This window comes from Ixodes scapularis, unplaced genomic scaffold (genome assembly GCF_016920785.2).
Source record: "Ixodes scapularis isolate PalLabHiFi unplaced genomic scaffold, ASM1692078v2 PGA_scaffold7__128_contigs__length_106722199, whole genome shotgun sequence".
NCBI lineage: Eukaryota > Metazoa > Arthropoda > Arachnida > Ixodida > Ixodidae > Ixodes > Ixodes scapularis.
This window is the reverse complement of record NW_024609882.1, coordinates 92,177,463-92,205,244: the sequence shown is the minus strand read 5'-3', so window position 1 is coordinate 92,205,244 and position 27,782 is coordinate 92,177,463. Positions and strand designations below refer to the sequence as shown.

Genomic DNA, 27,782 nt, shown 5'->3' with positions numbered 1-27,782 from the left:
GTACAAAAGAGGTTTTCCCGTGATTTCGACAGTACCGGGCGAAACTAGTGAGCTAGAGTATCTAGTCACGTGTCTCTTTCTCTGACGCGCTGATCGGCTCACATAACTTATCTCGTCGGTACTGTTATTAAAGATCAATAAGCAATTATCTGTGCGCGATACTTTGTTAAAATCTAGACGTAAAATTTTAAGGTCACGTGTCTAGTGGTCAAAAATGTGCAACATGATAGCGGCCGATTAGAGGTCACTTTCAGCTGCCAGTTTATCAGTGTAAGGCCCTTGACGTCGTTGATTTTTTCCAAAGATGCAACTAAACGCCAGAAAGCACGAAAAACCTCCGACCAGGCGTGACATCATACTAGAATGTTTTGACCGCCAAGCGCGTGTCGCTCATGTGGGGAGCGCGTGCAATTGCAAGCTTGCCCATAGCCTCCTGTATGGCGCATTCACAATGGAAGCGGATCTGCGTTCGCAAAGCGGTTGCGAACGCGGTTGCATAAAGATTCAGTACAATTGCACGTGCATTTGATGACATCAGATGCGCGTGCAATTGTACTGGATCTTTAACAACCGCGTTCGCAACCGCTTTACGAACGCGGATCCGTTTCCAGTGTGAATGCGCCATCATACTGACGAAGCCTAGCAGATCACCACTACAAGCGGCCGCCGAAATGGAAAAGGCGGAGCGGCAGACAACGGATGAGAGAAGAGCCACGTGACTGGCGCCCCGCTGCGGCGAGACGCCAAAACACACTTCTCCCGAAGTGTGTTTCGGGTCCTCCCTGCTGCAAAAGCTCTGCGCTGACGTCCAGGCTCCCCGAGAAATGACTATTTGCTGCTCTGTGCTACCAGATCCTTGCACTCCGAATCTCCGACCGGGCACTCTATGGCTCCGTCGTCGAACTGCCATGTTTTGTGAGTATAGAGGAGGCTATGGCTTGCAAGGTATATTCCCCCGCACTGACACCAGCCGTGACGCCTCTTTCTGACCTTTTTGAAAATTTCAAGAGTGCGTGTGTTTAGCGTTATTAGGAGCTGTAGATGCGCGAGAGCGGGGACTTCGAAAATTCCAAATATGACGACGCGCCCCCGGAAGGAGGCGCTTCAGCGGTACTTTGCAATTTAATTTCTGCAACCTGCGTGCAGAAAATTAAAAAAAAAAAAATACTCTCAATAATCGTGATCCTGGGAGTCAACTCTACCGAAATGTCCGGTATAGCTTTTCGCTAACTGGATTATGGAACTCTCAGTTGTCCCCTTTTTCGTCCGTCGTCTCTGGTTTTTATTTTTTTAAATGTGGAAATCTATCTGGACTCTAACCGGATTTCAGGTTTTAAGAAATAATGACTGTCTGCAATCTGGATTTAAGGTTTTCAGCGAAAAATCCAGCTATGATTTTTAGTTCCATAATCCAGTTAGTAAAGAGTTATACTGTTTTTTGTTTTTTTTTTCGGCAGGGAAATAAGCCCGACTGAAGTGCTTTTCCTCAAATTCAGAACCGCTTCAGTTTACTTTTGAAGGTGCCCTGCGGAGGCTTCCGAAATTGCGCAAATATGGCGGTAACTCTCTCTCCGGGCTCTATAAGCATCCTAGAAATCCATAAATCATGGCGATACGCGGCCAATTTCCACATTAAAAAGCAATAAAAGACAGCAACACGCCGAGGTCATCTCCGCCGATGGGTGGAGCATGTTCTCAAACCAGGACTATTGTTAGTCAATAGCACGCGAAGGATCCTCGCACCTCTGACAGGTAGAACGGCGGAGTGATATCTCGAATGCGGGTGTCTCCGAGACTCTACCCATACAGCCCGGACTACGTTTCAATCCAGCCAGCGCGAGCTCAGGAGCGCTCTCGAGAGCTGACGACCGGACACGCGACTCCCCTGGATAAAGAAAGATCCAAAAGATATGGAGTGTTTTTGAGACTACTATTGGGGTTTTATCTTCCCTCTCCGCGAAAAAAAATATTTTTCGACTACTCCTATTTGGTTGCTATCGTCTACAAAAGTAAACACATTTTGTAATAAGAGCGTTTGCAATCTCAACGAAATTTCACGTATTCGTTGGTCACATTTCGTCTTGGCTGTCGGATCAATGATCCTCCCACCGTCCGAGATGACCTCGTTCTTTGATTGCTTTTTTAACAGGGAAACCGACCGCACATCGACATGAATTATTGATTTCTAGAATGCTTAGGGCCTGCAGAGAGAGTTATCGCTATTTTTAAGCGACCTCATAAACATCCTCCGGGCTCCTTCAAAGGGTCCCTGCAAGGACTTTTTTACTGGTTTTTAATTTGCACCAAACCTGAGTGCACTGAACGTAGTAAAGTAATGAAACTTTTCGTTTCTCGAATTTCGCTTTATTTTGAAAGTTACAGGGAAATCAAAATTACAAAAAAAAAAAAAATAACCTCCTTCATGACGTCCTTGGTCGCTTCAGTGGCCGTGAACTAGAGGAGGGGTAGTGAGCTCACCGAGCGCCCACGGCTGCCGCACTCCGTGTCGACGGCTCGAGAGGGCGCCACTAAAGCATGTTTGGATAGGCTGTATGAAGTGGGCAGACATGGCGACTCGCATTGCATTTGCTGCGCGGTTAAACACTAATTCGGCATGAGACTTCATTGGCCACAAATAATAGCAAACACGGGGTAAAGATCAGTTCAGAACGGGAGCCACTTCGCGCTGCCATACCGCTAAACGGCCAAACCGCAAGCCAAACCCTCTCGCCGAAGGCCTTGGGAACGCTCGGAACCGGTCGGATCCTCGAGGCGGTATACTACCGCAGCGCCACCGCGTACATCCGGGACCTTTCTACGCTCACCGCTCGTCGGTGCCTGATCCCACTGCACCTTTCTTGTATGCGCCGCCTTTTCCACCGCTTAGTGGCGGGTATGTCGACGGGTCATTTCTAGTTTCCGTACTTTATAAACTGCGTTTGTTTCTTTTCTGATTTAAAATACTGAACAAAACCTACTTTTATAAAGAATTGAAACGGTTCCCGCTATTTATATTTTGTATTTCGACTAAAAAGAAAGCTTTTAGCGGCTCTGACCAGTGGTAAACCCAGGACCAAAGACTTCACATATTGCGCGCTTTCGGCACCGCGGGTCACCCCCGTAGGTGGAGGAGGTTTCCGCGTCGTCCGGTTAAAATATGACGCACTGATATTTACTTACTCTCTCCCTGCCCGCTGGCTTGCCCGGACACCAAGAGGTGTGGAAACCGCAAGGAAGGTAGACGCCTAAATATTATTGCAGGGACTCCCTCAGGAAACTTTTGAAAGTAAACAATTTGTATACAAATCGTTTACTTGTAACGTGAAAGCGGCTTTAGTAATGTCTACGTGTCCTCTTCTTTATATACAGAAGAGGACAGGTAGACCTAAAGCCGCTTTCACAATACATCACACAAAGGACAGACTCCAAACACTGTCTCAGGCTTTCCTTGCATGGCGGCCACGACACGTTGGTCATACAAAAACTCTTTGGAGACATGTTTCAAGCATACATTTGTAGCAAACAAATATCTATCGAACAAGTTTGAGGAGTGTCCGCACATAATTATGTCATTATGCCCGCGGCAAATCTTCTTTGTATCTTTTGAAAAAAAAAAAATCGGGTTGTGTGTATGTCTTATAAAGCCTAGAACTTGGTCTGCCTTAACGGGCAACGAGTCCCCCAGCTGCAGATAAGCAATTTAGCCAGTGCAGTACAATCGCTAGCCATTGCTGTACACGTTCCTCAATAAAAGGAACGAAAGCTCGTTCCTCGTTCCTTGTGATTTTTGGAACGCGTTTCCGTTACAAGTTCCATCTGAGAGTAAGGAACTTGTTCCCGTTACAGTTAAAAAGATCGAACGGATCGTTACATTTACGTTACATTTGTATTTTGCTGATTACCATATTTAGTTAGATCTGGCAAAGTTTTCTTTTTTTTTTTATCTGTCCCATCAAATGGCAACATACGATTTTGAATGATTTGATGAAAGGGCACCAGAAGAAGACAAGTGGAAACAGGGTTTCATTTGTTGATATATTTACCTCTAAAAATCTCAGCTTTCAACCATATTTTACGGTAGACGATTCAAACGAGCCAAATGTACTGTTATTCCACATCGTACGAGCGTTTTACAACGACCTAGCACGTTTCAATCTAATAAATCCCCTTGTTCAAACTTAACAACATTTGCTTCTCGACGTTGCTTTCTGCAAGACGAGCAATTGAAGAAGGGGGTGTGGCTTTTAGAAGGTCAGTGTTGAAAACTACAAGTCCTTCGTCGAAGTTGGATTCGTCGTTCAGTTTGAAGGTGGGGGACGAGGCTAGAAAAAACAATTTTTTTTATTTTAAGTGGCCAATATTCAGTATAAAAGGATGTGTACGATGTCAAGTAACCTGTACTTCTGTTCTAAATGTAGGTGTTTTTGTGAAAGTTGAGTGACGGCTGTAGTCGGCCTTATATTTAAAAAAAATAGCTGAGTTTGAGACGTCCCTCTTTCTGCGTTTTTTCCTTCGACTAAAAGTTTTGCTTTTTATACCGCAAGCTCGGGCACTGAAAAAATATACAAATGTCCACTAGCTCTCCTTCAAACGACTGTTACCAAGTGAGGGCAACACAAAATAAAGCATGGGATAAGTAACCAAAAAATTCACGAGATCCTGCACTTTGTAAAATTATTGTTTTATACTTTTTTAGAATCTCCCTCTTAGAAATGAAATACAAATTACCCCACTGGGAAAAAAAAAAGGAATGCCATTCCTGTTTCCGCTCTAGTAAAAATGGAACGAGTTCCCGTTCCAGGGGCCACCGATGCAAATTGGAACGGCGGCGTTCCTTCGTTCCTCCTAAAAGGAACGCGTTCCAGGAACGCCGTTCCTTGGAACGCGGTTGGGTAGAACACTGCCGCTAGCCTGGGGTCTTTAACGTGCATCACGTAATACACGACCGCACGCACAGTACGATGCTCATCCAGATCGAAACGGGCAGGGGTGGGGATTGAACGCAGGATCCCTGGGTTCTGCAGCGCGAGCTTTCGCTCCACGTGCTCCGAGCTGATGTGCGCTAGCCCACTCAGCCAGCTGAGCCTTAGCGGATTAAAAAAAAAAAAAAAAAGGCTTTGTCGAAAGAAATAGCAGCCATTGAGCACGACGGTATTCTCAGCCTTGATAAAGACGTTATTGAACGTTCTTTCATTGAATGCTACGAGAGTTTATTTGAGGGCCGAGAAATGCCTCAGGATGTGCCAGCAAACAGGAATCTTATTCAGGTAACACCCGACCTAACGGAAGACAGTAAAAAAACTATGGAACAACCTTTTACGCTGGTTAAAATAGAACATACGATTGACAGTTTGGCGGCCCAGAAATCTCCTGGCCCAGATGGCCTTCGTGCCGAGTTTTATCAGAAGCTTAAAAAAGAGGTTTCCCCCGTTTTCCTTTATGTTATACGCGAAGCCTACGAGCTGGAAGTGTTGCCACCCTCTTTTGTGCCAGTCGCATACAGTACTCCTTCCCAAATCGAGTGAGGAGGTTAGCTGACTGCGTTTCAGTGGGTACCGACCCATTGCTCTGAGCAACGTGGAATATAAAATGTTTGCAAGGATTTTAGCCAAAAGGCTCCAAAGTGTAATTACCGACTTGGTTGGAGAGCACCAAAAATGGGGCATCAGAGGCAGATCGATTCAGACTAATATCCATTTCGCGCGGACTATTTTAGAATGCTCGTCTAATGAGGGGAATCCGTTTGGGATGGTTCAGATCGATATAGAAAAAGTCTTTGATCGTGTATGTCATAAAGAACTTTGGGAGATTCTAATCCGAGGTAATGCTGGAAAGCTTATCCTAGAAGGGATTAAAATGGCATGTAATGGTTGCACAACGCGGTTAGTGATAAACAATTAGTTGACTCGTAACATACTTGGGTAGTAATTCAATTACAGTAATTAAATTACTGTAATTTAATTACTTTTCCTGGTAATTTGTAATTGTAATAATTACTTTTGGCTAAAAGGAATTGTAATTGTAATTTAATTACTTTCTAGCGTCAGTAATTGCTAAATTTCAGGCACAATTACAATTACTTTTGCAAAATTGTGTGGCGGCGGCGCTTTTCCCCCCTGGCCACGGAGACGACAGCACAGCCAAAGCGACAGGGGAGAGAGCGTCTCCCAACCTGCTAAAAAAAAAAACGGAAAAGAGGGATGGGAAAGAGAGGCTGGGATAGAACGGAATGAAGGATTTTGTAGACTGTAAAACGATTTAATGAAGAATTTGAAAAATAATTTGATAAATGAGGGCTACATTCGCGTCCGTTTTCGTTCCTGTCGTAGTTGAATCTGACTCTTCGTCTCGTTCGCTTCCTGTTGCTCCTGCTTATAGGGGTCTTTCTTATTTCTCATTCCCACACGGGGGCATCGGAGGTCGAAGTCGAGCTGGTTGGCTCCGATCACATCATCCGGTCGAGGCGGGGAGGTTCGAGGTTCTCCTTACGCGTCTTCGCCGCTAGCATATTTGCTTACATATTTCAGTCAAGTTTGGAACTTTTTTGTTCATTAATTTATTCTCTTTTCTTTATGAGTTTTTCACGTCCTTCTCCTCTATCTCGTATGTTGATGCCACTAACAGTAAGTCGTGCTACTCTAACATCGAGGCGAAGAAGCAAAGAAGCAGCAGGTCTCATTAACACGACTTACCCTGCCTTACTTCCAACTGTTCTTGCTACACTGCTCTTCCTTCTCCCGATCCTCGTCTACCTTTTTGTATAAATCTTCATTATTTAGTGTTCGCTCTTCCTAACCCTTTCAACCGTTTGTCAGCCTGATTGGACGAGATTCCAAAACTTACAAACCGCGGCTTTAGCTGTAGGGAGCTTGTTTTTGCATTTGTTGTTCGTTGAAGGCTTCTTTTTTTATAGAGGGCTTGGCTTGCACTTTGTTTTTACACCTCTATCGTGACCCTCCACGCGTTGTCCTCTCGTCTTGGCCTGTGGAACCGCCCCGAGGTGCGCAGTGCTGCTTTGCATTGAGAAGCTGCAACAGTCTTATATCTACAATGGAAAAGGAAAGGCTGCCGGGGCCTTGTTGCGAAAAATTCTGTAAACAGATTAGCACCAATGTAAAAAACTATAATCGTGAGGAGCAAACTCTCCGGACCGTTTCTGAAAACAAATTCAATAAACCGAAAGGCGACCTCCAATTTGCGGAAACACTTGCAGGTAGGCAACTTTCTTGTTAATTTGAATAATACTTACAGTTATAAAAAAATAATAATAATAGCTCGTCTATATCTTTCAGCTGAAACACGCTCAAATAAATCGTGAAATCGAGGCGTCCAAGAGGCCGCAGTTTTGGAATAATTCGCGGATTCTAATTTTCGCGACGCGGTGCGGTCGCGATATAGACTCCAATGTGTTTACATTTTTTTTTTTCGCGAATTGTAGGCGATTCGCGAAATTCGCGAAAATAAAGTCGTTTGCAGTGTATCATGAATTTTTCCAGGTTGTTCTTGCCATGCTAATTCAAATCGGTCTTCTTTATGAGACGCATAACATCGATACAATCATTGCTATCCTAATGATTAGCTACATGACGATCCTAAATTTATTATCTATCTCAGGAGCTTTTTGGGTGTTACCGTGCACTGAATTAACCCAGAATCCCTGGCAATAGAGTTGCTGCTATTGTGACACTAGTTTTGTGGAAGCAACCACAGTTCGTGTGCTACGGTTACCCACATCCGGCATGTTACAAGTCCACAGACAGGGAGAGGCAGCGAATCATCCTGGCTGAAATGTTTTCGTAAGTTGTCGTATCCTTTAAATGTTTGACGTCGTTTACAAGTTTCTCTTATTAGCCATTTTTACGTGAGTTTTATGATACCAGTACTATCGCATATTTGTTTCCTTGTATTATTTTTAAGTTTATTTTTTCTTGGTTTGACTTGGATCCCATTTGCATAAGCTCTAAGGAGATTCACCTCGCACCTGTGAATTTTGTCGCCATTTTTTTATGTTTTGAGAATATATGAACGCAGGAGTTCATTACTCCAAACTATTAAGTTATATAATCCATTTAACAAATTTCATAAAAGGAAAGTACAATGCGTGACATTTATACAGCGGCCATATAACTCGTTTACAGTTATATGGCCCAATGTGGGGGGTAACTCTCAGAAATAAGTAATTGTAAAATATTGCATTACTTTTAAAAAGTAATTTGTAATTGCAATGAACTACTTTTGCGTAGTAGTAATTGTAATTGTAGTTAAACTACTTTTGGAGCTAAGTAATTGTAATTGTAATTAAATTACATTTTGAAAGTAATTTACCCATGTATGACTCGTAAGATAAGCGTTCTTTCTTCCATGCGGCAGGGATGCCCACTGTCCCCACTCGCTCTTTACTTAGGGCCCTTGTGTTTGAGCGTTATTCGGTCTAAGCGAGTACGAGGTGCCTCTATATGGGTAACCTGGAAATAAAAGTTATAGCTCACAAGGATGGACGTGGCTGTCTTTTGTAGCAACAAGGAAAGTGTCACAAATGCCTTAGAGTTGTGTAACATTTTTCGCGACTCAAATGGTGCTGTAGTAAATGAAAACAAATGTTCTGCTGTATGGCATAATGAATGGGCCACAACGCCGTCAATTTTTGAAGGAATACAATGGAGATCCGCGCCCGGTAAATTCCTCGGTGCACCGCTCGAGCAGCATGCAAAACAGTAATGAATATTGGACACAGCTGGCAGGCGATTTAAGAGAACGAGCAGAAAAGTAGTGCAATCTCGATATGTCAATCTTTACATGAGCCACCGTCTGTAATGTGTTTTTGGTCGCGAAGTGGTGGTATGTGCTTCAAGTATTACATTGCGCTCGAACCAGTATTCAAAAAATGCACAGGGTCTTCACAGTGTTCATCTGGAAAAGTGTCGCAGAACCAATGCGTCGAGGCAATCTTTTTCGGCGAGTCTCACAAGCTGGACCAGGGCTGACGCACCTTTTAATTCGACAGATTGTCTCACGCTTTCTTTATTTGAGGGACCAGAAAGACCCATTTTCTTCAGGTCATGTTACAGACAAGACTGGCGGCGCGTTTGCCAACCTTCATTGTTTCTTCACAAATTGGTCCCCCTGCAAGAATGGTTGGCTTTGTTAAAGAAGTTGTGAGTGCTTTTGAATTTTCGACGGTGCGGTACTCGCTTGAGTACCTGTCTGCAGTAAACCGCAAAAAAACTGTCGCGTGATCTCATTGAGAGTCTTTTTCCTACACCGCTGTATCGGACAGTGTATGCAGATGGGCAAGGTCAGGATGTTCTAGTCCAAGTAAAAAATATGGGCATACCCCCTGCTGCTAAATCATTTTTTTCCGACTGCACAGCGCAACATTACATGTTAAAGTGTGGATGGGAGAAAGGGGTATAACGGCGCAACGGGGTGTTTATTTCCTGCTATGCAAAAAGACCAGAAACTATTGAGGATATGGTCATTGATTGTTGGGATGCGGTCTTTATGGAAGATGTGCTTCAACGCACTTTGAAAAAAAAAATGTTTGTTTAACTGCGCAATCTATTCGTTTTCTGCCTGTAGACGCGAATGACGGCGTTCCCTGATGGTTTTGCCTCCCTTCGATCTTCGGAAATCACGAATGACGGTACGCCATGTTGAGCCCAACCCGAAAGCTGCACCTATGTGTTTCACTGATCTCGTTACCCAAGTGAAGAGTGTACACGATATGAATGGGGATGATGGTGCCCAAATGGGCACTTGTATTAGACAAACCGACTTCCATGAAAGATTTCTAATCGACGGCTGCCCAAAGGACCCGGGGAGTCTGCTTTTACGTACGAAATAAAGAAGAAAAAAACCTAGTCTGTAGCATGTCTTGCTCGCGACCGAAGGGTCGTAGGTTCAAATCCCGCGTAAAAGTCTTCAAATGTTTTTTTGTTTTTTTTAAGGGCAATGAGTTATTTTATGAAGTGCAATTATTAAAGACTGGCGGCGACCTTTAATTCGCCTTCCGTGTCATGTTTTTAATCACTTTCATTCAATGCGTGAAGTCACGTGAGCGTTATGGGTTGTTTGACATTCCCTCCCCTGGTCATGCGGCTGTGGCGTCATGACCCTATCCACCAATCCTGGTCTTGAGCGCACGCCTCCGACGCCGGCTTTTCTCCGACACGAGCTCCTTAAAGGGTGCATAAACGCAAATCACGATATACGGAAACCTTTTTCGAAATTGGTAAATTATGACCTATGATATCCGTAAATGACAATCGGGCGTTCGTATTTTGAACGGATGGCTATATTTTTCCTTTCAAGCGTCCGATTCTAGCGAGCACTTCGACTTCGGCCATCGAGGCGTGCGATGCGTCATGGGAACTCCGCCGTAATCGTGACGTCAGGCTCCTCAGCACAGCCAAAAGCCGGCGTGTTTATGAGCGCTGCCACGCGGTGGCTTTTGAGTGTTACAATCTCGCGTTTCGGAGTGGCGGACGACTGCACCTACACGATGACCGTCGTGACGTGTTCATTTCGGCCCTTGTAGTCCGCGGTGCGTTCCGCCGTGATCTATGAACTCGAGAGGACTCGGAAGATGTCAGCGTGGACGACTATAGTCACTCTCGCTCATGGTGACGGACGAGCCATTCCTGCTAGAACCGTACGAACCATCCGACAGACTCAAAGTCCTTCCGAGAAAATCTGAAGGGGGTCGGGGTCGTCGAGAAATGCCTTTGCGACCCCGACCTATTAGGTGTTTGATTGACAGCGTGCTTATCACCAGTTTGCTTCGCTTTTCGAGCGGTTCGCTGAGCTCTTATGCTTTTCTTTTCTTGGAAATAAATAGTCGGCACGACCACTGGTAGCAACCAAATATTCTTGCTAGGAAGACCCGGGCTCCTGAGTACCAGTAGGTCGCCTTTCATAGTCCTCATCGCGTAAATGGTCACTCTATGCGACATCGGTTTTCACCGGCGCTCGAGAGACGACGGATCCGCGAAACGGATCCACACAACTCAGAATTTCTCATCGTTCGGAAACCCGTAAGTCTGCGTCTCGCAGTTGAGGACGCCGTTGTCGCAGCCCTCTGCCACGAAATAGCCAGGCATCTTGCACGCAAACGGGGTGAATAAACGCAAAAAAAACTCGGCGGCACAAAAACAATCGCGCGAACCAGCGAGTTTGTGTCATTGCGTTCACACGGAGTCCGCGCGCGCCAACCAGCGCGCGCATGCCTTCTCCGGCCATCGACTCGCTCCCCAGCGAGCTTAAAGGGACCCTGACAGGGTACTTATGCTCGGCAATAAACATGTAACATATGACACACGTGACACATGAAAGCCTAACTACCCACAACACAATTTGCGACTCGAAATTCGTATTCTTTCCGCCCGAAAACCGCCAATCGAGAACTGGCCGGTTTGATTCGCGCTCACTCTCTTCTCCGTAGTCACGTGCCGTTTTCAATGGTTCAGACACAACCACCAAATATAACCAAAGTCGAGGATCATCGAGAGCGCACACTCAATATTAAAAATAGAAGAGAAATATGGTACCCATTTTTCGTGGCTTCTAAAAAGCCGCCAATATGTTGATTGAAGAAAAAAAGTTGCACAGCCCCGGTACTTCCGCCAACTCTCTCCTTCCTATGTTTCTTCTTCCTCCCCAGTCCAGTTTCAAATTCGGTCCGAGCTGTTCTTTCTTTCGTTATTAAAAATTTCTGACACCATAAAAATTCGACTAACAAAAAAAATGGGGAAAACAATTTGGGGCGGGGGGGGGGGGGGGGGGGGGTTGTCAGTGCCCTTTAATTCCGCTAGCTCCGTCGCTCGCCGCGAGGGGGCGATATTCTCGCATTCATCACAGGGCGGCGAGCCGTCAGCGTCGTGCGTCGTAGGTACAAATCTGCACTGTTAAGGCCAGCCTGCGGGTCATGGGCCCGCCCGGCCCATGGCCCACAGGCTGGCCTTGCGTTCAAGTCTACAAGGCAAACCAAGCCGGCCATTACTTCTTTTTTTTTTTTTACCAGCATGTTCTTTGAAAGCGCGTTGGAGGGTCGGGAGGGGAACCACAGTGGGGGGAGAAACAGATGCGGAAGCATGTGTGTCTACGTGCATGTTTTTGTACGTTTCGGTGCGTGTGCAGCGAATGCTCTTCCAGAGCGCTAGCGGCGCGGCGTTCCTTTCATCCCCGGAGGCGCCGCCGCCATCATACCATCGCTTCCCCCCATGAACGCGCACACATACGCGCCTACACAATGCGCACCCTCGCCGACGTAAACCATGTGTACATACGAGTGCCTGCATCCCCAAGTTGACTCGCATAATACCGCCATAATATTTGCCCTAAACGTGCTTATAGTACAAGCAAACAGCAATATGACCTGCATAATTTACGTAATGAATAATAACAAAATATGAAAGGAAGAACGACACTAGGAGCGCACTCTTGTAGTATCAAACCTTGTGCTCAGGATCGAAAAGCTGCGTCAAACAACGTGCGGAAACAGAACACAAAAAATACAGCATGGTTCCTTTTAATCAGGGATTTTGTTTTCTGCACGAAGCGAAATTTGATTTGGAGTTTTATTTGTGCTACAAGATATGACCATGAGACAAAGAATTCTAGGACTGTAATAGAGAAGGTTGTACGGTCATTCTTTGTCAACATCGGCATGACCATGACAGACAGTGCAGCGTTTCGAAAGAAACTGCTTGAAGCCACTGCATCGGAAAGTAATTCAGGTCTAATCTAAAAGTTCAAGGCTTGGAATCTGTAAATAAGGCAGGTTGGAAGGTGCAATACCGAATAAACCAGGTTGGAAAAAGATTGGAATTTATAAACAAACGAGCTATTTTTCGTGAGACCCCATTGTCTGAAAGGGTCATTCCATGTCAAACGTCCCAGACTATGCGCTCAACCACCTTCGATTCCTAAAAAAAAAAAAAAAAATCATGGCCTTTTTCCGGATTGTCTGTAGCCATGCCCCAAAATATTTTTGACGAAAAAAAAAATGTTTTGATGGCGTGAGCGTGGTTTTAACTTTCGCTGTGGCTAGCGTTACGTGAGGACGGAGCACTGAAACGCCTACACCTAACCCTCTTCCCCGTCCTCCTCTCTCTCCCCCGTGAACCTAGGGAAGGCGGAGATTTGCACGTAACTTGGGGTTACGGCGGACGTATCGCTAGACACTTCGTTTAACTTTTAAAAATAGCGTGAAACTAGGTATCAATCCATAATTTATAAAAAATCAGCTTGTTTATAAAACACCCAGCAATATTTTTTTCTTAAATCAGCACGGCTTTCGACTTGAAATGTGGTTGGCCTTGTGCAGTTTTGTTCAATTCAAATATTTTTTTTAAAAACGCAATTGTTTTGAAAATTTTAAGATTTTTCTATTTTAATAAAATATATTTAATTGCTCTGGGGACTTAATAGAACTTTTTACCGGCTGCCCTGCAGGTATATAACCTGGGAAAAATGTTTCAACCGCTCAATTAAATATCTCGCAGTAAACAAAAATCTTGAATTTGCCAAAAAGTGCATTTTGACGCATAAACAGCCGTTTATTTCACCCTGGGCGTCCCAAAACGCCTCCCAAAACGCAGCCTCCGCCCGAATGTATCATTTGCGATCCGGACCAGGTGTCAGAGTTTCAGAGCTTACCGTTACTAATTGAAAAGTTATGACTTCTAAGAGATTTTCAGAAATTTCCAATGAGAAGATAGCGGAAGAGAAGGCCCGCGAATACATAGAGATAAAGGTCGTGGGCTACCATGGGACGTGTCATATATTAAAACAATTCTCTAAATCGCTCGTAACTTTCGATTTATTAACGGAAATTTTTGAAACTTTGTCATCTGGTCTGGACCCCTAATGCTAAATTTAGGAAGAGACTGAGCGTTGGACGATCCTCGTATTTTATTTTGGCGGTGAAAAAAAAACACGATAAACCTTTTCCAGAGACACCCTCTGTTTATATTGTATAACACTGCCAGATGGCCACAATTTCGCTAGGAAGTTTGCATACTCCCCGCTAAAGCAACACCCTAAACACTACCACTCGTTTAACTGGTTGCTATTATCATCATCATCATCATCATCATCGTTATCATCGTGTTTTTATTTGTGCTCATAAACAACCCACGGTCGGTAATGTGGCCCCGTGAAAAAATTATACACCCAGACAATGTGCTCAGCTATACACAATTAAAAATGCAAATTACAATAAATCTAACATGTAACAAAAATGACAGTGCACAGCAAATGACGGAAAATACCTTCATCCAGTTTTCTTTCTGATTTGGATTTTGGCAGTAGTAACAAACGTCCAATGTTCACAAAAACTCAACACTAACGTCATATCACCTTCTGTTAAATGAAGATGCTGTACGTATCACCGGAAAATAAAGCGACAAACATTATTTTTTGTGCACATACATATTCCCTAAAAAGTTATAAACACTTTCATTCTAAACGAAAAAATAAACTTATTAAAGAAAAAAAATTTCCGGAAACTCCGAACCCAAGCCACAAAAGCAACGAGCACTCCAAGAAGGACTATGTACAACGACCACCCCGATGTCCTTTTCTTGCTGCCTTCAAACCCAGCCGCACGTTGAATCGACATGCACTTGTTTAACATGCGTCTTCTGAAAAGGCAGAGTTCGCAACCGTGTGTCTGGTTTGTATGTAATCCGCAAAGCATATTCGTAGCTGCGTGAAATTGGATCGCATACGAGGTATCATGCTTATCTATCATTCCTTCGAATAGTTATCTAAAATTGCTCCAAATAGGCGCTGCACCCTCAGCAAACTATGTTTGCAAAACGGTTATGGTGATGGTGAGTTGATTTGGTGAAATACGCAGCATTACACCTTTATGAAACGACTAACCAACAAAAATACAAAATTAGGCAATTTGCGGTGGCAAATACAATCGTGAAAAAGACGTTTTTTTGTGTCTGTGTTGGCAATAGGTTAAAGGAACTGCAACTTTTATGACAAAAGAGCACGAAAATTTAGGAAGCAAGTTTACAGCCACGTTCATTAAAATCTTTCATTAGTACAACTCCAAGAATGAGCTCCACAGATCATTATATTATGAAATAAAAGTTTTCTAAAACAGGGGTTGGATGGCATAACTTGAAACTGAAATAATGGCGTTTGAGAGTTCCAAGAATTTCTTCACTTTAGATGGTGCCGTTAAAGACATTATATATAATAAATTACTTTTTAGAACAAAACAATTCGATAGCGTCCTTCGAGATTTCTTCAAGCTGATATAACTACTTTTTTGCTTTTGCAATGTTACTTCCAATACGTCTAAATTTCGAGGTAGCGTCCTATCCCTAGATGTCACAGGCTACAGCGTTGTTTAAAAGTGTAAACCCGTACCCGGTTCAAAACAAACAGAATCCAAAAACAACGGTCACCCACGATCCACCCTATAGGTCAGCCTCCCTCGGACAACTACGACCGTGTTCCAGATTTCACTCAATTCCACTCCAGAGTAGAAAGTGGGGGAGAGGAGGATACGAGAGCGCACGGGGACGTCAAAACACCGAGCTCTGATTGGAAGGACTAGTGGCATATCCTCCTCTATACTCACAAAGCCTGGCAGTTCGACGACGGAGCCATAGAGTGCCCGGTCGCAGATTTGGAGCGCGAGGATCTGGTGGCACAGAGATAGCCACCTCCGTGGCTCCGAGGCGAGAGCGCTGGCCTACGGATCCCCATATGGCGGGTTTGAATCCCGACCGAGGTGCCCGCAATCTGATGGAGGCTTATTGCGGAGGAGGCGCCGTGTAACCGAGCTTTCGGTTGCACGTCAAAAGATCCCCAGGTGGCCTAAATTAATCCTGTCCTCCACTGGGGCGTGCCAGATGCCCGTCGTTGGGTTGGCACGTAAAACCCTCAAATTTGACTTTTGACTTTGGGTGGCACAGAGCAGCAAAGAGTCATTTTTCGGGGCACCTGGACGTCAACGCAAGCTTTTGCAGCGGCAAGGACCCGAAACACACTTGTTCACCCGGGAGAAGTGTGTTTCGGCGTCTCGCGCAGCGGGGCGCCAATCACGTGGCTCTTCTCTCATACTGCCTGCCGCTCCAATTTTGCCATTGCGGCGGCCGCTTCTCGTGGCGACCTGCCAGGCTTTGTCAGTATATAGGAGGCTATGACTAGACAAAACACTACCCGTGACTGCAGGTAGAGACTTTGTGTTTTGGGTCGTATTTTACTTCCTGCCGTCTCTGAGTTGTGTTACGTCTAAACGGAGTACATATAGGTTTTGTTTATTGACGTTCGAAAACCTACTGGCATCCAGCGCGTGTCTCTCTCTATGTTACCACAGAATACGACCTGCGGGAGTAACTCGGATTATGGCCTCCGACATAGGGGGCAGGCCTGAGCCTTTCACACCAGACCAATAGACTGCTAGGTCGTGGTTAAAGAGGGAGGAAGAGCGGCAGGCAGGGTGGCACTATTTCGAAGGCAGCGCAACTAACGAATCGTAGTGTCCACAGAAGCACCTCTTTCTTCGGTTTGCAATTTGCGGAAGAAATAATAAAAACGGCTTTCTCACCAGTTTCTTTCTACGTCTTACTCATATTCTTCCAGTGCAAGTAGGAGCAAGTAGGAGGATGCGCCAAGCGACTGAGAAAGTAGAGTCAACCGTAGGTGGGGAGGGATGACGGGTAAACATTTTTGTTTTGCAAGAAATCCCCAAGTAAAGAAGAAAGTTTCGCTAAGTGGGCGCGTATTTGTGAGGGCACCACCACCCTTATATATTTCTTTCTGTCATGTTCTGTCGTTCTCTCAATCCTAATTTCGGTGACCGGATCAGCCTCGGATCGGAATACGCGTGATTTCAACCTCCATTGTATACGAGGCGATGTTCAGATCTACTCGGGTAAGATTCAGAACACAGCTTATAAGCCGATCATCTCGTTGCACTTAGGCGGCTCATCGTTGACGCAAATGATGTGCACGAGAGACCAGAATGCCCAGCCCACGTTCGTTTCACCCACGCTGATGGCAAAAAAAAAAAAAGGAAAAACGACAAGACACGACGACAATAACAAGTGTAATGAGATGCTAGTAATGCAGTCGGTGTCTCCGTGTCGGCGCAATCCCGCTGCCCAGTTCGGTTTTAGGCCCGTCTTAATCCACCACTCCAGGCGAGTTGATCCTCAATTTCGTTGGAGTAATTGTTTGGAATGGCTCGTAACCCTAATACAGTACGCGGGTTCCCGCAAACGGTCATGAAGCAAGTAAAGTTATAATCCAATATAAAAAAACGCCGTCAACCGGAAAAAAAAAAAAACATAGACTTTTTATGTACTTTTTGGTTTTGCCGTGGGGAGGAACAAGGGAGGAACAAAGCTGTGAATACAATGGCAGTTTCGCTCTTTTCGTTTTACATACATAAACATGACTACGCGTACTTACTGACCATATATTTGCTTAGCATGGGATGTGCACGTACAGTGGCTTCAAAACGGGAGGGGAAAGGGGGGTGGTCAGACACTTAAAGGCCGACGACCAGAGTCGAGATTCTGCAAGGCAGAAAATCCTCCTCGCCTTGGGGAGGAGGAAAGAGGCAACGGTGGACAGGGTATAAGGGTGGAGAGCAAGAAGCGGGGAAAAGTGGAAAGTGCGAACTGGTCGTCGGTCTTTAATTAAGACATTCCCAAACTCCGTTTCACTCTATGTGCGAGAGCAGAACGAGCTGCAAGGGCGAGCTCCGGACTTTCAGCGTCCTTGCCGAGCTCGCGGACTAGGGTAGTGAAGGTATCATACAGGGGACAAACAGTCACGCCTCCAGCGGTACACTTCAGCTGTGGGGGCAACCAACTGAATATTCTTGCTTATTTTTGATCAGAGAAAAAGAATATGACGGCTCGAAGTTCACTCCTTGCGCGACTAAAGCAGTGGTCAGAGCAAAGCGTTCGTGCCCATACCTGCTAGGCGAGGTAAAATTCTTTTTTTTTTTTTTGTATTAGTAAACACCTTGCGGTGGGGACAGCGAGCTCCATAAAGCGGCCGCTATAGTTCGATCTCCTGTTCCATAGCGCAGGGATGTGGATTTCTCTCTCCTTTCTCCGAATATTCACATAGAAATGTCTGGAAATACCCTATTCAGCCTTATTCAGATTTGCACGCCATTTGCCGGACGTCGCCCCAACCTTCTTCCGTAGTCTCAAATATGGCGACCCACGTTTGACGTGACGAGCAGAACGCTGCCATGTCAAAGTGATGCCGCACCACTGCCATGTCTCGGTGCGCAATCGACAGAGGAATGAGAAGCCTACTAAAGTAAATATATGGCGTGCGTTCGTGCTTTTTTTTTTTAACCTAAACTTCTTACAGCGAACCTTGGAATAATTGTAGCGCTTGACTGGGTCTATCCAAGTCGTAAAATGCCAGGGCCCGCACCGCCCGCTTCTTCTGCGGGCTTTGTCGAATTCTCTCGATATATGAAGCTCGTGATTACTGAAGTGATGGCTGGTTAAGGATGCTTCCCAGATTTGTGTCGGTTGTGTCCACGGACACCAAAACGACGGCAGCAATAAAGACACCGGGACAACTGCCGCTCGTGATTCCCTCACGAGGTTACTTCTCGCGCTTGTCACGTTGCGTGCGGCAAAAAGTTTTCCCGGTGACTAGATTCTTGGTGTCCTTTCGGTCACTCTGAACAAAACCAATGCAATTTTCAGAATCAGGCTCGCTAATATAATTTATTTTTGAGTACCTAACGCCTCCACCACATCCCAGAAGACCGACCTCGTATAAACAAGCCCCGAGGACGCCATGCAGGCAGAGTTATGACGGTGGAGGAGCCTCGAAGCTGGCGTGTAGGCACGATAGCTCGCGCGTCCACCGAGAGATGGCGCTAATAATGAATAATGTCCAGAGCCGTATAGGTAGAGAGTTTGGCCATTCATTAGGAAGTATAGGAGACAAAGGAGGAGGCGCCATTGGCCGAAAGCGGGCTGGACGTGTTCCAGGGCGTCTTCACAAATTCGTATGTGGGCAACCAGAAGCCGGAAATATTTCCCTGGCGGCGGTCGCGAGAAACAAACTCAATAAGTGCGTCCAAGTAACTCTCGGTGACTGAAATTATGGTGCACGTGATGTTTCAATCATGGTCATTTAAAATCACGGTGGAAGAGTGCGACTTGCGGAACGATCGACATAATCCGTACGCCAAGCGCCGAGGGCCGGGACACTGCCATCCGAGCGGTGACCGAGCAAAACAAATTTGAATGAATGAATGAGCGACCACACTCGTTTCTTATATCTTTCTGCGTGATCATGATCGAAACATCATCTGCACCCTATTTTCAACCAGAAATGGTTAGTATATTTAACTGTTACGCGCTTATTAAAACGTTTAAAACAGTTCTTCGCCACCACAACTAGGGGATTCTTTTCGGCCTCTGGTTGGCCAAGAGAACATGTCAGGTCCTCTTCCTGCGTCTGGTGCACGCCCTGGCTCTGCCCGCGCCTCCCATTGTCCAAACTTTCTCTATACGCGGCTCTGATAATGTCTATTGTCCGGGTGGAGGGGGGGGGGGGGGGTGAGGGATCATTTCCCTTTCCCCAACCCTTTTTTTTACGACGCCACTGCTGTGGTTTTTTGGCTTCGCTCGCTCCTCAAGTGAAGCGAACTACGAGATGCATTTAGGTTCTAAAATCGCCTATTAATTTAGTTTAAAAAAATTACATGCAACATAAAGCAGACACTACGTCACTTCACTACAGAGTCACTGTTCAGTTCTATAAATGTTTAAAGAAGTCGACGCCACAATCGCATGGTCGCTGCGAGGACTTTTCTGGGAGTCTGGGTTATTGTCGACTCAACAACCGGGCGCCTCGAAGACACTGTCACGGACATAACCTTCATTGTCCGAGGCCGCCTAAAATGGCTTGGAGCAATGTCAGGAGAATTGGGAGCGTGAGGAGTTACTTTGAAGTTGATCTTGCGAAGAAAGCATTTATCAAGTGACGCCCGATTATACGGAGCACTGTCGTAACAACACAACACAACTGCGGCTTGTTTTTTTTTCTTTTTGTTTAATTTGTGCAGTAAAAACAATTTATTTCTCCATAACGTCTCAGTATGACGCAGTCGTCTCTTTCGTGCCTTTCGGGACGCAGCAATTGAGGATGACGCCTTCACTCTTCCAGAACATGACTATCCGTCTCCTCCGCACACTGGTAGGAGCGTTAAACTTCGCTGGCCTGGAGTCGGGGCGCTCCCACTGTTGCAACTGGCGTTCGATTTCGGGATGTAAAAACGACACCCATCTCTCGTCGGAGGGGACCAGTGGCGGATCCAGAGGGTGTGGGAGGGGAGGGGGGCGGGGTCTGGGGGTCCTGAGCCCTCCCTCGAATTCCGCATAAGTAAAATTCTAAGGCGGGAGAAAAAAAAAAAGGAGGGGGGGGGGGGGTGGCTCTCTAATATCTGATTCGCCGACTCTCCTCTCGGGAAATACCTGCATCTGCCGCCAGAAGAGGACCTTTCCTCAGATTAAACCCTCATTCATGTCGTTATCGAACGACACATTTTTCGGGTCGTACGCCTGTGCAGAAAAAACAAATAATATTTTCACACTGCTCTCCGAAGGTGAACGTCGCCATTTTTAGTGTCTGTAACACTTATGAGCCCAGGGGCACGAAAATTGTTTCGAGTCTTTATAACAATATTTTTGTGACTTTCACTAACTTCCAGTACGATTCCAGATAGCTTAAGACGCTGACCATGTCCCTAGCAGCTTACGGTCTAGAGAAGAAAAAAAAGGGGGACCTTACAACTTGAATGGCCCTTCTATAAGAAACGACTCAATCCGGAACACAGTAAGAAACGATCCATTTTCCGAACACTTCCGGCGTCACTGGATGTGTTTACATGTTTACGAAGAAAGCATTGTCTTTTTACATCGACATCTTTGTTTTTGTTTGGCCTGCCGCGTCTTTATAGTCGGGTATTCGCCTGCAATTAACATAAAACTGCCGAGTTAAATCTGGTTCCTTTCGTTATTTAAACAGCCAGCCTGTGTGCACGGAATTCAAGCTGCGAGAATATCGCATATGATTTACCTTGAACTTAATGACTTCGATTCAATATAGAATATTTCTTGGTCTTATTTTTCGTACTATTTTTTTTCTCTTACTACTCTACGATTGCCTAACGAAAATATATCAGCTCGAATAATTTCGATAACGATTTTGTTTGAAACTCTAATATTGCTGACATAATTGCTTGATACGGACCGACCCAGGACCGCCATTCAAAAAACACACCTCGGAAAATGCGTGGAAATTATATTTTGCACGATGTATTTTTCACGACTATACCGAATAGGTAATCGCGAAAATGCTCCCACGGCACCTTCAGCAGATTTGTAATTGCTTGAGGAGCGTGTACTTTTTTTATTTTATTTATTTTTTTTTATTCAAGGGATTAGGAAGGCGTACGTATCGTATATCAGTAAATTTCAGGGTCTATACCACAATTGGTCCACGGAAGTGAGACCTTTAAGGAGGATGAAAACTTTTGTCCTATTACTATCGAGGCATCCCGCCTTATGGCTGTCCCGTTGGGGGAGGGGGGACTTTTAAGGTACGTCCTACTCCCTGCAGGTCTCAAAAAAAAGCAAAAACAATAAATTCCCCCCGAAGTTTGGCCATGTTTGCGTTTGCTCACCTGTGAACACCCTGTATAGAGCTGTAACATGACGCTCCTGCCACCCGTGCAAGAAAGACACGGGCGAACAATCTTTTACTACACAATTTATTTACATTTTTTAAATTAAAAATTTATGCTTTGAATGACACTCTTAATGACTTGTGTAAGGTGCTTTTCCATGAAATACAATTATGCTTCCTCCTAAAATAGATGCGTCCCACGTGGCAAAGACGAAATTTTTATTTTTTTCGAAATGTCTAGCTCGGAAACTAACGCTTAAAAAAAGTTATCGGGATGAAGGCCTTCATCGATCAATCCGGAGGTTAATCGATCATTTTCTTAGCCCTACATCTTACACCGCCGACGGACAATGCCGCCAAAACGGAACTTCCACGTTTCTAGATTGGATACTCCGTCGAATTTTCACAGCTAATTAAAATGCATGCATCGTCGATAGTAACACTCGTTATTGTAATGGCGGTTAGGTGGGCTGCCGTGTCTGGGGAAATAAATAAGTAAAACATGGCCTCAAGCATGCAAGAAGCAAAAGCACAATTGCATCAGCCCGAATGCGCTGCGTACTCGAGCTTCTGTTGTAAACATATTTACATTTCCAATACGAATTCTAAGGATATTACCCGGAGCACATAGTATTTAAAATAAGCATTAGAAATCTAATCAAATGTAGAAGAGAAGCTTGACAACACGTAGATCTTCACAGTTCGCAACAGAGGCGGGCCTCAACATTTCATCTTTCTACTAGTCCGTCTCGATAATTCTTGTTTCCTCAAAATGAATACAAAGTTAATAAGTATGCGGGGCAACACGAATAAATCGCGAAAAATTGAGTACATAGGCGACCTGATTAGAAGAAGCAGTAATTTAGAATCGTGTTCTATTTTTTTTGCCTAATGGTGTAGATTAGGATGATGGAATAAAGCGTTACGTCGGGTTGCTATATCCACATCAACTACGCGGTCGCAGTTACAATGTAATCTCAGGCCGAGCAATTGCTTTTTTTTATATATATATAATAAGACAGCTAGCACGAACCTGTCTCTCGTGAAACCAGCCTGTCCGCTTTAAGTGGCGGATGCCCTTTGCGGTCGGGGGAAAAGACACTCATCGAAAACTGCGGCGCCTCCGATCGCTCTTCCGCATCCTTTTGATCGCATCCGCCGAGGCGCGTCACGTGCTGCGCTGACGTCATCTCCGACGGCGGCCTCCGATTGGCGGAGCTCCCGAGCGCTGTCCGTCCGCGCGCCGTTAAAAGCGCGAAGCCGGAGTCGACCTCATGGCAAGATTGGCCTCCGACGGAACTGGACCCCACTTGTGCGAGCCATCGACGAACGCTGAACGAGTGAGTCTGACACGCGCTGCATTTCTTCGTGTCGGGTCACATTTGGGGCGGCGATGATAGAGGTTCCCGGACTATGTATAGTCACTGGCAGGGTGAGAACGGCAGGTAGCCTCTTTCGGATGCCCGACCTTCAGCACGCGCTCGTTGCATTTTGCCGCGCTTTGGGCTGCGCCTGCCCACTATGAAAGCTCGAGACGCTGAGGAGTTATCGAGGCAGTAGCTCGAGATGGAGATGAAACAACTGAAGGACCTTCTTGTCGTTCTAGCCCTCCGAGTTATTTTGATTTATGATCCACTTGCACTTCAAGCGAAACTAAGTATAATTGTCAACTAAAACGCAAATCAAAAAACGAAAAACAATTAATGCGCCTAATATGTACATATTATTTTATTGTTCCGAACATTTTCGTAAGTTTTTTTTTTTATATAAACATACATTGATAACCTCAACTGTTTTGTTTTAGTATCCGGATACTATGATGACTTTTTTTATTATCAATACGCCCGTGTTAAATGCAACATTCAATTGAAATCCTTCGTCACACAGTCAGCTTTCTACTTTAGAGCGGGTAAAAAGCGACATCGTGCAAACACGTATATTTAGTGGGGTTGGCAAACTATCTGACAGCGAAGTATATATATTTTAAAAATCATCTTGCAACTGCGCAAACGCCGGCTCTTCCAAACCTACGCACGCTGTCACGTTCAACGGCACTGCAGCTGAGATAGCAGCTGTAACAAAAGCGGTCTCCCATAGGACGTAAAGAAGGTTCTGTAGTATACCGTGATATACTACTGGGTGATTTCATCTAAACTGAGGCACAAATCTGAATCGATTTTTTTTATTTTTGTAAAAAAAAATGCTCTCGGACAATTTCTATAATAAAAAAAGACGCAAACGGCGAGTTCGTCGGATTTTTGTTCTCAAGTTATGGACCCTTGAAGGGGCCAAGGTGGAAACACGTTTTTCCAGCTTATCGGGGGTGTCCATATTTCACTCCATCCCTTTTCCATTTTTTTTACGCTACATCAATATAACTTTTAGGGAACACTCTCTAGATATGCTCTTTTATGATAATTAAGCGTCTAGGTCATAAGGTTCTTAATGGTTTCTGTTTTAAATGTCAAACCGCCTCTCTGCAATGATATTTGACGAAGTTCAGCAAGATGTGCTGTGTGACCTAATGAACATATTATTATGATCTTTACATCATCGTAAAGCTCCAATTTTGTTCTTTCTATCGAGTATAATTTGTACATTTTGCGCTAAATATATGATGCGCAACATGGGCCTGAAAAATGAATATGTAAAAAAAAATAGCCAAGTTTGCAGTCGATTTTCTTAAGAAAAACACCTTTTTTCTTTTATTTTTTATTTACAGTTAGGTAATATAGTAGTCTATCAGGAACTACCAACATAAATTTTAATATGTTGTTTTTATGGCCGCTATTAAGACGCGAATCTCGTGCTATGAGCGTTTTGGAAGGGGACTTCGCACAGGCGCTCTGCTGGGCAGAATTTTGGCCTATATAAAGTTTTTCTATTTATCGTTAGCAGTTATCTCAATATCCAACCATAAACATTAATGGAATTCGGAGTAGTGCATTTAAAAAAAGTTTAGAAGTCCGTATCCACAAGTGCGGCACCCCCCAGCGCTTACTTCCTCCCAATTCGGTGGAATGCAGATCGTTAGAGAATCCCTCTGGAGCCTTTTGCTTTCGGCTTTGAGTTTGAAATACCGAACTTGATATGTAATTGTCATATTTTCTTATGCCAAACAGATATTTAGTGCATATACACATGTACGAGTTAGTATCTGACGGTTAGAAAGTACGGTTTATTTTGTGCACATACGGACTCTTTCGTAAAATAACGAGCATTTCGTAGCGTGTAAGGCTTCAAATGTGTCAGTCATGTGTTTAGGTTTCATTTCTATGTTCAGTGATTCATGCCGGGTTACTTAGACTTTTCCCTCTTAGCTTAAGTTTGTCCGGGAGCCTATATGTTCCGTATCTTCTCCGTCCATACCTAGGGCGAAGCTCACACACCTTGCAAATCACCCCAGTGCCAAGTAAATAAATATTGTTGGGATAAATATTCTTGGTTCACTGGCTTTTACGCTCAGATATTGAGGCAAGTACTAACATTAAATAGAAAACCTTACATCGGTCAAACTTTTGCTCAGCTGAGCGTCTATGCGAACTCCCGTTCAAAAGTCTCATAGCACGAGATTCGAGTACTAATAGCGGCCATACAAACAATGTATTACCATTTCTGTTAATAGTTCATGACAGACTACTATATTACCTAACTGCGAATAAAAAATGAAAGAAATAAAAGTCATTTTTCTTTTTAGAAAATCGACTCAAACTTGCAAGGTTTTCTAAATATTCGTTTTTCAGGCAAATGTTTCGTGTTATATGTTTAGCGCAAAATATTCAAATAATACTCAAAAGAAAGAGCTTAATTGGAGCTTTACGGTGATGTAAAGAAAATAAAAAGATATTGATTAGGTCACGCACCACAGCTTGCTGAACTTCGTAAAATATTATTGCAGAGAGGCGGCTTGACAATCAAAAAACAAACATTAAAGATATTATGACATAGACTCTTCATTAGCATAACTCGCCGTTTGCATCCTTTTTTATTCAAGGAATTTACAGGTAGCCACTAAATATTCCAGAGGAGTTTATTTTTGAGTTACTGTATTTTTGTGAGTCACTTGTATTACTGAGCGACAAGTGAACACAACACAAAATGTGAGCTTTTACTTTATAAAGTACAGCAATAAGTAGCCAGAGAAAAACAATTAGCCGAATAAAAGGTAGTCTTTTTAGAAAATCGACCTCCGATTCGCAAAATTTTTGAAATAGGACTTGCTTTACGAAGAAATACTACCCTTTCTATTTTACACAAAATATCAAATTTGCTATCATTAGAAGGATTATACTGTGAGCTTTCTGAAAATACTAAATATGTTAAGACGCCTCATAAAAGGTCATACGGAAGAGCTACTAAACTTTGACAAATATCGTCCAAAAACGTGATATTGGCAAAATACTCTCTCAAATATACTTCATATAAATAATTGCGGTAAAATTATTTATCAGAAATTAAGCGTGTTCACAGGTATCTATTAAAAAAGTAAGAGGCGCAAATTTTGAATTAGTGTATTTTTGCGAGTAGGTTGATTTACTGACAAAACAGTCAAACAAAATCAAACTTCAAGCTTTTGTAGCTCCCATACAAACCACATATTACATTTTCTATTTATAATACTTTATAAAGCACTGCAATAGCTAGCTATATATAAAAAGGAGCCAAATGAAAGGTGTCTTTTTTTTTCAGAAAATCGACCTCCAATTTGCGAACCTTTTGAAATAGTTTTTGCTCTACGAGTGTACAGTGGCCTTTCTCTTTTACACACAACATTAAATTTGTTATCAATAGAAAGAGTATACCTTCAGCTTTCCGAAAATGCTAAATATGTTACGATGTCTTAAATAGGTCGCACGGAAGAGCTGGTCAAACTTTGGCACATTTTATCAAAGGGACGCACTTTGACAATATTTAAAACAAAAGTGAAGATAAATAATTACAATAAAATTATTCACCATTGGTAATCCCTATTCTGAGTGTGGCCGAAAAAAGTTACATTGCACTACCGACAAAAGGCAAAAAGTAGAAAGGAGTGAAACATGACACCTCCGACAAGCCAGAAAAAGGTCGGTTTGCGGCTCGGCTGCTTAAAATGTCCAGAACTCGAGAACAAAAAAAAAAAAATTGTCCGAACTTGCGGTTTGCCAACCCTGTCACAAAAGAGTTTTTCCGAAGACATATATTTTTTTTCGTCAAAATAAAAAATTCGACCCCCAATCCGTGCTGAGTTGATATGAAACCACCCTACTATATAAGCCGCGTCTGCACGACTGCCACCTTTCTAAAGACACACTTTGCAAAAATATTTGTTTATCTTTTTCGGATTTTAGTTAGTAAAAAGGCGTCGCTACTGTGCGTTCTCTTTTTCTTTATTGCGAGATGTATATATGTATATATATATATATATCATAGCTCAACGACAGTACCGCTAGAACGTGTTGTTTTAAGGCGCACGGGGCTTGGCCCTGCCCTCCCCTTATGGGCAACGGTTTCTGAGATGAGCACTGGGTTTCGCTGGCGCAGGTGTAAGAGCGGAGGGAGAAAAGGATTACATTCACAAAGAGGAAATTTGAAGATTGCTGGAGGAAATCTAGAGAAGCGTGATAATACAGAAAATTGGTGGGGTAGATGATTTAACGAGAGACATGTTTATAGCAAAATAGCGAGCGGGTGCAAATCTTTTTAGCCTAGGTGGCGCAAGCTACCGCCCGACACATAGGGATACAAAGCCAGCACCAAACATTCATTAATACTTCCTATGATAGAAGACATGCGCTTGTTGGAAGTGTTCTGGTCGTCTTCACATTTTTTTATCAACAAAAAAAAAGAAAGCGACGTGGTTGATGATAATGCATTTCATGTAAAGGTGCAAGCAGGCTAGACAATAACGCTAATAAACCCTGGAGAAGAACCAAGGACCAACACAAACCTTAAAGCACAACTAGGTAAGTGGTGCGCGCCCGAAAAAATTTGGCTGTTCCTGGTATCGAACCAGGGACCTCTCCATTTCATCCTACCAACTGAGCTAACTGCTGGTTAGCTCAGTTTGTAGATCTCTCCACTGGAGATGGAGAGCTCCT

At 44.0% G+C, this 27,782-nt stretch overlaps 1 protein-coding gene across 1 annotated transcript in view; it reads left to right on the top strand.

The window, feature by feature from the left end:
- Positions 1–22,969: 22,969 nt before the first annotated feature.
- LOC8035291 (diuretic hormone class 2) overlaps positions 22,970–27,782 on the top strand; it is a 46,942-nt gene continuing 42,129 nt past the window's right edge. The window contains exon 1 of the mRNA XM_002411195.4: positions 22,970–23,042. The gene's annotated coding sequence lies outside the window, so the exon portion shown is untranslated. The remainder of the gene's footprint in view (positions 23,043–27,782) is intronic.